At 41.0% G+C, this 14,362-nt stretch overlaps 1 long non-coding RNA gene across 2 annotated transcripts; it reads left to right on the top strand.

Annotated features, from left to right (window-relative positions):
• Positions 1-1,680: 1,680 nt before the first annotated feature.
• Positions 1,681-14,149, top strand: LOC311626759. Of its 2 annotated transcripts, none has more exons than XR_014795764.1 (3): positions 1,681-1,936; positions 11,949-12,073; positions 14,037-14,149. It is a non-coding gene; the product is annotated as an uncharacterized lncRNA (long non-coding RNA). The 2 variants fall into 2 exon arrangements; XR_014795765.1 differs by having other exon boundaries at positions 11,949-12,086; positions 14,037-14,116.
• The last annotated feature ends 213 nt before the right edge of the window (positions 14,150-14,362 follow it).

Below are 14,362 nucleotides of genomic sequence, written 5' to 3' on the forward strand. Positions count from 1 at the left end.
CTCCCGGACTGGATGCTTCGGGCTTGGCTGCTGATGTTCTGGGTCTGGCTGCTCCCGACCCGGGTGTTCTGGGCCTGGCTTCTCTGGGCCCGGCCACTCCGGGCCTAGGTGTTCCTGGACTGGCCACCCTGGGCTTGGCCACCTCCGCCTCAGGCCTGGCTGCCACTGCCCCAGGTTTGGCTGCTCCAGGCCTGGCTGTTGCTGCTCTGGTTCTGACTGCTGCTGCTCTGGGGCCTGGCTGTTGCTGCTCCAGGCCCGGCTGTTACTGCCTTGTGCCTGGCCACTCTAAGCCTGGCCGCCACAATTCCAACATTCTGACCTTTTTTTTTTTTTTTAAAAAAAAGCATTTATGTTGCAGTGTTGGCTGCTGAGTTGAGTTCTCACTTAGTCTTTGATTTTTCAAGATCTTCTTTGTATTCTTTAAGTAATTTTACTATCTTTTGCTCTCACTTGATTTCTTCACATTGAAAACTTCTTTGGTTTCTTCCTCCTTGTCCTGGAAGCTCAGCAGGTTGGCCTGTGGCACCCCTTTGTTCTCTGCGGGCTCCTGTGCTGCTTCCACCTGTTGCAGGGGTCGGCGCCACCCAGGAAGCAGCCCCAGGCCTCGGCTCCATTGCCTGCACTCAGCAATCAAAGGCCCAGGGGCACCCCCCCTCCCTCTGGGGGCCCCGTCGCCTGGCTCCTTGCTGGCGCCCGGCTGGCCGGTGTCCGGCAGGGGCTCCTGCTCCTGGTCGTGTTCCTCCAATCTGGAGCTTTTTTTTCCTCCTTCCCACTAAGGGCTTCTAGCATCAGAGTCAACAGACTGTCCTTTGCGCGCAATGTGCGTGACTCCGGGGACTCACTTTTCGCTGCTCCCCCAGGACTCCACCTCACAGCCCCGTCTCCCCCTGCCTGAGCCTGGGTCCCCAGGGTCTGGCCCATAACTGGGGCTCAGCGCTGCCGGTTCTGGGGTTCAGCCCAGGCTGGGGTTTTTATTTCCTTCCTGCTAGGGAACGCCGGGCAGGCACCCAGCCTTCTCTTCCTCTCCGGCTACGTCCTCTCCGCGCGAGCGTGAGTGCGCGCAGCATGTCTCCGTACCTTAGGATTTTTCAGCTCCTCTGATTTTCCTTCTGGTTTTCTCTTTCCTTCTTATTGTAGAATTTTCAGTCAGTCGACTACCTGTAGCTCTGGGCAATGTCCACTCTACATTTTAGTTGTATTCCATTGAAATTGTTGTGTGCTGCTGCGCTTAGGTGTCTACCTGAGCAGCCATCTTGGATCTTCCTCTTCATTCTGTTGATTTTTATTTTAAATAGAATTTTATTTTATCATACTTTACAAAAATGATATTAAGAATTACATTATTTGGTTTGTTATAGGAAAATATAGAAATGTTTAAAAATGCTTAAAGAATGTTTAAACACATTAGGAAGGTTTTGAAATGTTTCCTTGAAACTTAAAGTGTGATATTAAGGACACATTCCCCACTGCCCTGAAGCATGTGTACCCCAGAGATAAGGATTTGAACTTCAGTTACTGACTCAGAGTGACTGGCCAAGATAACCATTTGTGTGAGTGATGTACTCCTCCTAGTTAACCACCTGTAGCCCCTCGCCCTGTTGGAGATTAGCATGTGTGCATTGACATCATTCATCAGCAGCCACCTGAACTGCTGCGGGTAGGAAACAGGCTTTAAAACTAGATCCCGGCCAGCTAACAGTGCTCCCCTGTGGAGACAGCCATGAAGGCACGTGCTTTTTTTTCCGCTCCATGCTCCTCTCCCTGCCAGATGACAAAAGAAAGGCTAGTCCTCCCCATTGACAGGACTGAACTCTAACCAAACTCTTGGGTGAGGAACGCCGGCCCCCTGCATCCGGACCAGCCCAGCTGCTGGACCACAGAGGACAGCACCGCCGGGATCCCCATTAAGCTTATACCCGCAGCATCAGGAACTTGTGTGAGCAATAAAGTGCTGTGTGATTTGCAACTGCATACGTTTCATGCTGTGTAATTCCTCTGGCAGTTGATGGAATTATTTTGTGTATCCTTAAAATTTAAAGCTTCTGGTCTTTTTGGTCCTAAGCCTGCCCTTGGTCCTGCTTGCCTAGTGTAGCCTCTTCGCTAGCTACTACTTGTATGTCCCAACTCCTGCACAGTTAAAGTTTATAAAAAGGGACACTTTAGATAAACACCCCAAATCCTTTCCTGGGATCTACGTGGGACATGGTTTATTTTAGAGAACTTGTATTTAAGAGTTTATTTTTTAAAATCTTTCTGTAAAAACTAATTTGTTTGAGTCTGATCTCTTAAAGTATGTCACAACTTTTTTCTTCAAATATATGCAGCTATCAATAATATTCCTTTGTAATTTACCATGGTTAAGGTTAAGATTAACTTCATTTATCTTCTTCTACAGGCTAGTGAGTCATTACTTACTTATATAAACATCAATTTTTACCTTAATATAACTAGATTGCATCCTTTTACTTTAAAACATCTTTTTAAAGTCCCCCCCCCCAAAAAAAAAAAAAAAAACCCTCAGTGAACACTTATTATTTTGAAACCACTTTGAAGGAACATTTAGTATCTACTTTTCTGAATCAAGCTATCTCTGTATATTTTATATGCATTCTTGATAATTTGAACTGTGTCATTTCATTGGTTGCATAAAAATTCCAGCTTTGTTCTTTAATTATTTGGCTATTTTATAGAATTTAGCTTTTTTAATGCCTCCTTAAAAATTTATTTTTGTGGCTTTTGTATCTCCGAATTTCTTTCTTTCCTTAGATTTTCCCCTTCTCATGTCTATTCATACTAATTTCATGGAAGCTATATATGCTCTTGATTCTCTTTGGGGGCATATATCAAATACTGGGTGGGTCAAAAGTAGGTTTATAGTTATTGGTATGGAAAATAATGCAATCATTATAAATAATAATATAAAAATAAATTATTTGTGTTGCATACTCACAACTATAAACCTACTTTTTCCCTACCCTGTATTTTCTAATATTTTCTTCTAAATCATCAGGCAAATACTTTTTTAAGGAGAAAATTACAATAATTAGTTATAGATTCATTGGTCGTTTCCCCACATTGAGAAATTCTCCGTAGGCTATTCATACTCACTGAAGGAAATAATCTGTTTAGAATTGATTTATAATGCTGTAGGAGTGGACTTGGACTTAGTAAAATGTTATTTTACATTCTTTTCAAAATACTTCACAGTAAATCACAGGTCTAGGTTCTGAATATCTCTGGTTTTTGCTCTTGAGAGGGGTAAGAAAAGTTGGAGGGTGCCAAACAGAATTGTACATATATTTTTATCAACCTGATGCTATTGTAATGGCAGATATTAAAAATGTTTGTAGATTTCCTTACTTGATTGATTTATCTATGTAGATTTTTTTAAAAATATATTTTATTGATTTTTTATAGAGAGGAAGGGAGAGATATAGAAAGCTAGAAACGTCGGTGAGAGAGAAACATCGACTAGCTGCCTCTTGCACACCCCCCACTGGGGATGTGCCCACAACCCAGGCACATGCCCTTGACCAGAATCGAACCCGGGACCCTTCAGTCCGCAGACCGATGCTCTACCACTGAGCCAAACCGGTTTTGGCTATCTATGTAGATTTTGATTCCCATTAAAGTTTTAAACTTTGTATATGTCTTATACAAATTTACACACACACACACACACACACACACACACACACACAGACGGGGCCCAGAGCACAAATTTGTGTACCTTGAAATAAACTGTGGGCCATGAGGCTACAGTGGGCACAGGGGTGGGTCTCAGCCCATTCTCTGTGCCCCTGCCCAGCCCTTCCCATCATGGCCCCTGGTACCCTGTCTGCTGGCAGTCCCACCCCCACTGCCACTGGTCCCATGCACTGATGGCACTGGCCCTGCTTGCATTCACTGATGGTGTCAGCAGCAGGTACAAGTGGGGCCAGTGCCTTCAGTGGGTGAAAGTGCATCTGCTGCCCTGATCACCCCTCAGGAGCAGGGGGAGGTGGAGAAGCCCTCAGGAATGATTAGGGCCAGCAACCGCTGCTTGCACCCACTGAGAGCACGACAGCGCTGAGCGATTGTGACTGGGTCCAGCAGTGGGTGCGAGTGCCAGAGGGACCGTGGCTTGCGGGAACAAAGAATTTTCAGTAATCACCAGAGGCTCGCCCCAATGACAGTAACTGGTGCTCTGCCTTGGTCTGGTACCCCTACTCATCTGCTCCACCATTCTGCTGCAGCTGACACCCACCATGTTCTGTGTGTGCCTCCTGCTGGTAAGCACACGTCATAGCGACTGGTTGTTCGGTTGTTCCACTGTTTGGTCTATTTGCATATTAGGATTTTATATATATACATATATATATGTATATATATATATATATATATATATATATGTATGTATATATATATATAGTAAGTGTGCTGGAATAAATGGAAAAAACATATTCATGTCTGTAAACATATGGTCATTATTTGAAAATCAATTTTAAAAATAAAATTTGAAGATATATATATTTGTTATAGAGATAATAAGTAATTATTAACACAGTTCTGAGTAAATTTGTGGAACACATATGCTCATAAATAAATAATATACTGGGATAGGAACTACTATCCTAGAAGTTTGGTTATATTAATATCTAAAAGCCTAAGTGATGTCAAAACCAGTTTGGCTCAGTGGATAGAGCATCAGCCTGCAGACTGAAAGGTCCCAGGTTCAATTCCGGTCAAGGGCATGTACCTTGGTTGTGGGCACAACCCCAGTAGGGAGTGTGCAAGAGGCAGATGATTAATGTTTCTCTCTCATTGATGTTTTTAGCTCTCTATCCCTCTCTCTTCCTCTCTGTAAAAAATCAATAAAATATATTTAAAAATAAATAAATAAAAGCCTAAGTGACTGACTGTACAACCAGTAGCTATGGCATGCAATGACCACCAGGGGGCAGACACTCTGCCCTATAGCTCTGACGTGCACTGACCACTAGGGGGCAGATGCTCAACACAGGAGCTGCCAACTGCATTGACTTGGCAGCTGCAGTTCTCAGGTGATGCACCTGGAACCAGAGAGGAGGGAGCCCGATTCCAGGGTGAGTCACCCGAGAACCACCCTCTTGTAATCCAGGACCTCTCAGGGGATGTTAGAGAGCCGGTTCTGGCCCAATCCCCACAGTCCAGGCTGAGGGACCCCACTGGTGCATGAATCTGTACACTGGGCCTCCAGTATTAAAATAAGAAAGTATATAAATAAATGTGAAACTGTATTCATTTATAAAGTGGGGTTCTGAATTTTTAAAAATATATTTTATTGATTTTTTACAGAGAGGAAGGGAGGGGGATAGAAAGTTAGAAACATCGATGAGAGAGAATCATCGATCAGCTGCCTCTTACACAGCCCCAACTGGGGATGTGCCCTCAACCAAGGTACATGCCCTTGACCGGAATCGAATCCGGGACCTTTCAGTCCACAGGCCGACGCTCTATCCACTGAGCCAAACCAGTTTTGGCAGGGTCTCAGTAATTTTGATGCTAAAAATGGTATCCAAATTCAAAATGTGTTAGAATTATTGGAACAAAGTAATTTCTATTGTAGGATAATATATATATTACTACTTTCAGAATAATAGTAAGTAAGGCTACTAACATTTACAAATTTGAAAATAAAGACATTTAAAAATACAGTGAGTATGTTAAAGAGATGAAAAAGGCTGTTAAGTTCTTGGATGACAAGATTTTCTTATTTGTCTGTATAATTCAAGACCCTGTTAGTTTCCTTATATATACATAGCAAGTGTTGAGATACTGTATTGACTGAAAATGTATAGCAGAAATAATACCAGGAAAATCATGTGCTTTGTTTTCAGGTAGATTTGGGCTAGATTCTGGTTGCTATTACTTCCCAGCTATGTGGCCATGCCATGGCCAAGAACACACAGTGCCTGTGAGTACAGGGTCCTCATCTATGACATGTGGAATGAGAGGCTACTTCATTAGATTTTTGGAGACTAGATAAATTTTATGTAAGTATGGTGGAATAGATCTGGAAAATTGACAGAGGTCAATAAGGGTTAGCCATTAATGTGATTAATTTGTTTAGCAATCTGTTTCTTTGAAAGCAAAAAAGAAAATATGTGTCATTTTCTTTCTGAATTAATAATGACAAATTGGAGGATAATTTAATTGCACTTGGGTTTAGAACATGTCAAAACTATTGAAATGCATTGCCATGCAAAACATATTGAAATAAATAATGAGAGAGAGAGAGAGAGAGACAGAGAGAGAGACAGAGAGAGAGACAGAGAGAGAGAGAGAGAGAGAGAGAGAGAGAGAGAGAGAGAGAGAGAGAGAGAGAGAAAAGCAAATTGGCAGTATCTCCTAGTGATTTGCCCTGACTTTAAAAGTTTCATGTTAGCCTAGGCTGTCATTTAGAAATACAGGACCCATTTTAATATCTGTCATTCTGTCAGGGTTCCAGAATAAATTCACACTCTGAAAATAGGTGTCTCGTTTCTGTTCTGTTGAAGTTAGAAATTATATTTTCAAAATCTGTGAACATAAGGTTTCATCCTGGCATACGCATTAAACAACATATAACTTCTATGTGATAGATGTTTCAGTGACACATACTGGAAAATATTTGCCAGCAATTATTCTGCAGTGTTTAGAATAATGTGATTTTTTAAATGTCAGTTTGTATTATTTGTAGAACACACAGCTGTTTAAAAAGGTTGGAGGGATGATATCTATGAGGTTAAACTTGAATAGCAAAATATAAAATGAAATACAAGTTGGATTACTTGATAGAAGGAATAATTTGTTAAGAAGGGCTTTGTTTTTCCCCAGTGCTTTAAAATGGAGGAAAACAAAATGTCAATTCCTCAATGAATAGCACAGTGGTCATATCTACAAGCACATACACAAGCATGCACCATCATTTGTGTAATACAGATAACTAGATTCTGCTATGCTAACATAAAAAATTCTATCAGGTCTCCTCTCTCCTTACTCATGATGTTAGCTTTTATGGAATTAAATTAGAGGGAAAGATGGAAAGGAAGCACTTGAGAAGAGATGGAACAGATTTAGTTTGGAGCATCTTAAGAAACTAAAATAGTCATTAGAATAGAACACTAGAGGCACAGTGCACAAAATTAGTGCATGGCAGGGGGGTGTCCCTCAGCTCAACCTGCACCCTCTCCAACCTGGGACCCCTTGAAGGACTTCCAACCACCCATTTAGGCCCAATACCACTCAGATCAGGCCTAAACCGGTGGTTGGACATCCCTCTCACAATTCAGGACTGCTGGCTCCCAAATGCCCTCCCATGCAGGAGTGGTCCCCTGCAACTGTCCTTGTTGCAGGTCTGCCCCCCCCCCAACTGTCCTCCCTGTAGACCTGGTCCCCCCAATTTTCTTCCTCTGCTGTCCTGGTTCCCCCAACTGCCCTCCCCTGCTGGCCTGTTCTATCCCAACTGCCCTCCCTGCTGGCCTGATCGCCCCCAACTTCCCTCCTCTGCAGGCCTGCCCCCTCCCCCCCCAAGTCCCCTCCCTTGCTTGCCTGGTCTACCCCAACTATCCTCCTCTTCTGACCTGGTCACCCCTAATTTCTCACAACTGCCCTCCCCTGCTGACCACCTTGTGGTGGCCATCTTGTGTCCACATGGGGGCAGCCATCTTTGACCACATGGAGTGGTCATCTTGTGTCTTGGTGTGATAATCAATTTGCATATTACTCTTTTATTAGATCGGATGATTCAGAATTGCTAATAAGGATTCTTCCATGGAATGTGTACTAAGGGATATGGTTTTGGGTTTGGGGTCTTTCTGCCACTATATTAAACCCAGGGATATTTGGAATAGATTACTTCTGCAGTTTCCTCTTTTTCTCAGAACAAGTACAGAGACGCAGTATATGAGCCTCCCTGCCTTTAGATATTGTCTTTCAGGATTCCTGAAACTAAGAGAAGTGTTGAATGATAGACAGCCTTCCATCCTACCCCTTCCCTAACCCCTGGCACATTTGCTGCTGTTTCCAAAACACCTGCATTTAGGCCCTTGGCATGTTGTGAGTTTCACCACTAATTGGGACATAGGGAATAAAGAAAATGAAGAATTGCAGTCCTTTAGAAAGTTCAAATAGCTCTTACCATAATGGTCACAGGTTTGGAATTCTTACTTATTAATGTATTTCTAATTTTACTCAAAATAAGTAAATAGATTTTTGGACATTTGATTGTTTTTCTGTTAACAATTTAACTTCTTATAGTCACCTGTAAGGCAAACAAAAAGGAATGAATAAATCTGTCCCTAATCTAAAATGAGGTTACATTTGTCTCTTTAAGGTGTGTGTGTGTGTGTGTGTGTGTGTATGTGTGTTTTGTTTGTTTTTGGTAAAATTAAGACATGCAGAACTCAGCTATTTTAATTTCATTTTAAATTTATCTTTTATAATTTTTTTAATTTATTGGTGAGAGGGAGAGAGAGAGAGAGAGAGAGAGAGAGAGAGAGAGATTTATTGTTCCACTTCTTTATACATTCATTGCTTAATTCTTGTATGTGTTCTGACTGGGGAATCAAACACACAATCTTGGCATATTGGGATGGCACTCTAACCAACTGAGTTACCTAGCCAGGGCTCATTTTAGATTTAAAAAGTAATATTTTAATAACAAACCAATGAAATCCATTTAAAAAAAAAAAAAGTAGAGCCAGACAGGTCTTCCTTTTAAAACATGGCTTTTTTTTTTTTTTTTTTTTTTTTTTGATATCTCTTATTTTTCACATTCACATTCTATCTTTGCTTCTCTTTATAGACTACAGTATCCTCCAAAGAAAATGGAAATATTTATTCCATATTCCAGATCTTATTAAGACTTATTCAGATCAGGACAGAAATGAATTTGGAGACTGTAGTTTAAGACAGAATTTCAGAGCTCAAGGGAGTATGGATGGGAGGTTGTAGAGAAGACCAGTAGGAATGGGAAGGTAAAGTAAGGGGAAGCTCCATAGGCACAAAGAGGCAGCTTAAAAAGATCCTGGGAAGTGGTTTCTACAGGGAGAGCAAGAGCAGTGCTGTGTCCAGGAAACCATGAGGATGCAGTCTACTTCCTGGGGAGACTAGAGGCTCCAAGTGCACCTGCCTATCCCTCAAGGGTGACTCAGACAAGCTCTGGGTCATTTTTACAGCCAGATGGAGAAACAATAGCTAGAGGTTGAACTTCTTTGAAAGTTAGGGGGAAATAGGACTCCTGCAGGTTCTTATAAAATAAATTGGCTATAAAATTTGATTTCAGTCAGCAAAAACTACACAGTAACAACTACTTCAAATCATACTTATTTTGCTCCCCTCCCTTCAGCTTTTAAAATATACTTAATTTATTAAAATATCTCTTATATGACTTTATTTATTATTTACATTTGTTTATTTTGTGATTTTTAGGTTCTGTGTTCATACTTGTCCTTAGCCCCTGCTCTCTCCTATCTTTTCTCTTCTCAGATGTTATGAATATCACAATTCTTGCTCACAGATAGTTAGATATTTTAATGCTAAAACACTTGAGCTACAACAACAGAAAAATAGAGTCATTCACGTAGATATTGTTAACTCATCTCCTACAGCGAGTTGGCCTTGGCACAGATAATCACAGGGCTTTTATTATTATTTCATTTACTCTTCAAACTGAAAACAGATGTTTCCTCAGAGAGTGAGGGAAGCTAAGAAACTTCTCAGGTTAGGCTACTAATGCAAGAAAGATCTGGTGGTCCATCACTAAAATGCTGACTTGTGTGCATTAATTATTTGATTTTTTTTCTTTGTAGATTTATATAAATGAAAATTTTTTGTTGTGTTATAAAGCATAGAAATAATTGCACTTTAATAGTTCAAGGGGAACCTGAAAAATGTAACTGGCCTCCTTTATATTCTTTTATTATAAAACTAGAGGCCCAATGTATGAAATTTGTGCACGGAGTGGTGGGAGATCCCTCAACCCAGCCTGCACCCTCTTGCAAGCCAGGAACCCTTGGGTGATGATGGGAACTCCTCACTCCTTACTGCCCGCCTGCTCCCTGCTCCTTACCACTCAGCTGGCTGCTCCTTAGCGCTGCCACATGTGGGAGAGGCTTCTGTCACTGCAGTCACTGCCGCTGAGGTCACCAGCCATGAACCCGGCTTCTGGTTAAGCAGTGTTCCCCCTGTGGGATTGCACTGACCACCAGGGACAGTGTTGAGCATCTGCCCCCTGGTGGTCAGTGCACATCATAGTGACTGATTGTTCTGGTCATTTTGCTGTAATGATCACTTAGACTTTTATTATATAGATAAATTTTGCTTATTAATAAAATTATGATAAATATGAAAAATTAGAGATAAGTTAAAATTTTTTACATGTTCTCTCCAAAAGACAATAGTTTTCTAAATTTCCTAATAAATTTGTCTTGTACATTTCTTTATTTTAAATTATACATCTGTGACTCCAATACCTATGAGTTCTCTTTCCTGTTGGGATCACCCCAAACTTGAACTTTAAGTAATAACATTCAAATTCCTCATTCTGTTTTCAACCTGGTGTCCTCCTCAAGCTGTGCAAACATTTCTAAATGTGCTTGTCCTCACCCTCCATTTGCGTTCTTCCTTTCACCATGTTCTCACTACACATTCTTCTTCCCTGTGGTTGTTGCTCTTTTTCCTCTCTACATTCTTCCATGTATGACCTCCAACCTTGCCCCATTCCCCAGGGCACCTCTAGCCGACCTTGGTTGGAGGAAGGCATGGCAAAGAATCATGGAAAGCTGAAACTGGTTTGGCTCAGTGGATAGAGTGTAGGCCTGCAGAATGAAAGGTCCCAGGTTCGATTCTAGTCAAGGACACGTACCTTGGTTGCAGGCACATCCCCAGTGGGGGTGTGCAGGAGGCAGCTGAGTGTTTCTCTCTCATTGTTGTTTCTAACTCTCTATCCCTCTCTCTTCCTCTCTGTAAAAAAATTAATTAAATATATATATTTTTTTAAAAGAGTCATGGAAAAGATAGGGAGAATACAGCACAGTGGGAGCAAGATGTAACGTAAAGGGCTGTTTCCCTGGTCCTCTGTCTTCAGCAATATAAAGAAGCAGCAGAATATTTGCAGTTAGTATTTTTCTTTTTAATCCCACTTCAACCCTCCACTGACACCTAACCTTTTGTTATTTCCAAATACATAAGGATGTATAAAGGCCCAGTTAGTAAGAATATTTTTTAAAAGAATGATCTTATGTCTACTCACCTGTAATGATAGTAAACTAATTGTTATGAGCCAAATTGGAAGCTTCATTATTATTGGAATTACTGTGGGTAACTAGATGATTAAAAAGCAAGATGCGCCGAGACCGGTTTGGCTCAATGGATAGAGCGTCGGCTTGGGGACTGAAGGGACCCGGGTTCGATTCCGGTCAAGGTCATGTACCTTGGTTGCAGGCATATCCCCAGTAGGGGGTGTGCAAGAGGCAGCTGATCGATGACTCTCTCTCATCGATGTTTCTAGCTTTCTATCTCTCTCCCTTCCTCTCTGTACAAAATCAATAAAATATATTTTAAAAAAATAAAAAAATAAAAAGCAGGATGTAACTGACCATCAAATATTTTTTTTTCATAATTCATTCCTTCTTAGCTGTTATCCCTCAAAGAGATAAAGAGTGAAAATGTATCCATGACAAGTATGCAAATAGTAGTATTAAGCCAAAAACAAAGCTATAGAACATTTAACAAGGTATCCTTCAACTTTGTTTTCATTTTAATAATGTAAATAGGACAAGTACCTATTGGCTCTCACCAATGCTGAGATAATTACCAGTTGCCTATAGCTTCATTTGCAGTAGAAACTCTTTATATTTTGCTTGGAGAGAAAAGTAAGTGTGTCAATTTCTTTTGCATTAACATACATTCTATATTTTTTATTATTTTTACTTATTTTTTTCTAGATGTACACTTGAACGAGGAACAAGATTGCCTAATTCCATCAAGATTTCAAAGAAGTGAAAAAAAAATAAACACACACACAGATGGAAAAAACACTCAGGAGAAGCTTTGAGGAGGAATACATGATGTAGGCATTAAAGGTTTGCTTGGTGGTTATTGTTCCTCTCCTGAATATTTTTAGTCAGATTTTTTTGAACACGAAACTGTAAAATGAACTCAGTAGGCAATGAGCTTACCTGAACTCCTCAAAGGGATTCCATAGAACATTTCTGCCAAAGGCACAGCTGGAAGGCTCCTCTGCAGCCAGCGGCAGCTCAGACTCTGCCCCCACGAGGTACAAATCTTCAGGATGGAGTCCTTTCTCAGGCTGCAAGTTATAGAGCCTCCAAAAGTTCCCAGACCATACATTGAGAGGACTTTCTATGGCTTATCTAATCCAAATGCTAAAATCTCACATTATTCATTTTCTCACTTTTAAGATTCTTTAGGCTTATTTATTTTTCTCATCAAATCTTATCTAAGAAGGGAAAGAGGACATAAAGAGAAGTGAAGGTGGGAAGATGGAACTGACATCCAGAACTTCCATTCCTTCAGCCCCCAGGGGAATGCTGTTTCTTCTGAAGAGTGTGATTTGCCAGATTTCAGAGTTCAATGTTATTTTCCTCTGTTTAAACCACTTCCTGGATAAAAATGATCATGTCTCATTGTCCAGAAATAGAAGGCCTGGTCATATGTTTCCTCTCTTTCTTACTTGCCTAATACTCCTCTAGGATTTGACCTAGTTGGCATGAATTATGTGACATACTGGTCTCTTGATTACACACATAAATATGTTTGCACTAGTTCAGAATCTGGTGGGGCAGGTGGTGAATTGGAGGATATCTTGAGATGAGGACCAATAGACATTCAAGAGCTGAGTGGGGACCCAGTACATTCAAACTAAAAACAAAAACCATGCTTAAGATACCAATCGAGTTAATACGGGTGCAGAGAAAGTTGTATGCACAATTAGATGATACAGGCGGTAGCTTTTACTCTTGATTGGTGTTTTATCTGCACCTAGAGGCAAGCCTTGGTGTAGGCGCTATCAGTAAAGAGCTAAGTGTGAAGCAAATGTCTTTACTACCTCCACGTCCTAGAACTGTCAATGTGGCCTGAGCCAAGCCACTGTAGCTCCTTAAACAGGCCACATGGCTTTTTTCTCCCTATCCCATTTCCTTCTCTGCAGTGGCCTTTCCCCATCCCTCCCCTTTAATACAAAATATTACATATAAAGTTCTCAAAAACGCAGCTCAGGTTCTTTCTACTCTGTGAGGCCCTTCTGTTTTAGTTTCCCGTGGATGACAACAAATTACACAAACTGGGTGACTTAAAAGGAGAAGTTTTATTTCACAGTTCCAGAGACCAGAGTAGGAAGGGCAGGCAGGGCCATTCCCCCTCCAGAGGTCCCAGTGGAGAATTCTTCCTCGTTTCTCCACGTTTCCGGTGGCTTCCTTTGTCCCTTGGTTCACTCTAATCCAGTATGACTGTGGGAACCATGCCAGAATGCTTAAGGCCAATTGGAATGTGACTGCCACCTTTCACATAAAAACTTCACCTTCCCTCGTCATTTATGGCTTCTGACTTGGCCATGTATTTCTGTACCAGGAGAACATCAGAGTGGCAAGGTCTGGAAGGCCACGATCATGGACATTTTGCTGGCTTTGGAGAATGTGTAACATGTCACAACATATTTTTTCAGGCAGAGTCCTGGGAAGGAAGCTGTGTTCTCTTTGGTCACCAGCATCTTTCTTTACTTCCATATGCAAATGGACTAAACTCATTTAGGAAGTTTCATAAACATTTTCTAAATGGTTCCTTAGTTCAAGGTCTTATAAAGACAATGAAAGGATGTATACAGATTACTGGTGAATGTAAATTCTAAGAGCAACAGAGAAGCCTGATTCTAAAGGCAGGAAGAGTGATCTTAATGGGATGGGTTTATTGCTGATTGGTAAGGAAGTAGAACTTGTCAAAGCTGTTTCTGTTTTACTATTTCTTTGCAGATCCCATTGACTCACTTTTTCTTTGTTTTCTAATTCCTTTATCAGGCCTTCTTCTATTGCCAGTCAAAATTAATTAGCAATAGTATCCACATCTAATTCTGGAAAGGAGAAAGGAAGAGAAAGGGAGAGGGAAAGGGAGAGGAAGAGGGAGAAGAAGACGAAGAAGGAGAGGAAGAAGAAGAAAAAGAAGAAGAAGAAGAAGAAGAAGAAGAAGAAGAAGAAGAAGAAGAAGAAGAAGAAGAAGAAGAAGAAGAAGAAGGAGAAAGAGAGAAAGAATGAATGAGATAGAGAGAGGCCAAAGTTAAAATCCAGGAGGAACTAAAAGATTAAGATGACAAAGTCAAGTGTTTACAAGTTCTGAGATGCCTTTG

Source organism: Pipistrellus hanaki, assembly GCF_964339955.1.
Source record: "Pipistrellus hanaki genome assembly, chromosome: 8".
Taxonomy (NCBI): Eukaryota; Metazoa; Chordata; class Mammalia; order Chiroptera; family Vespertilionidae; genus Pipistrellus; species Pipistrellus hanaki.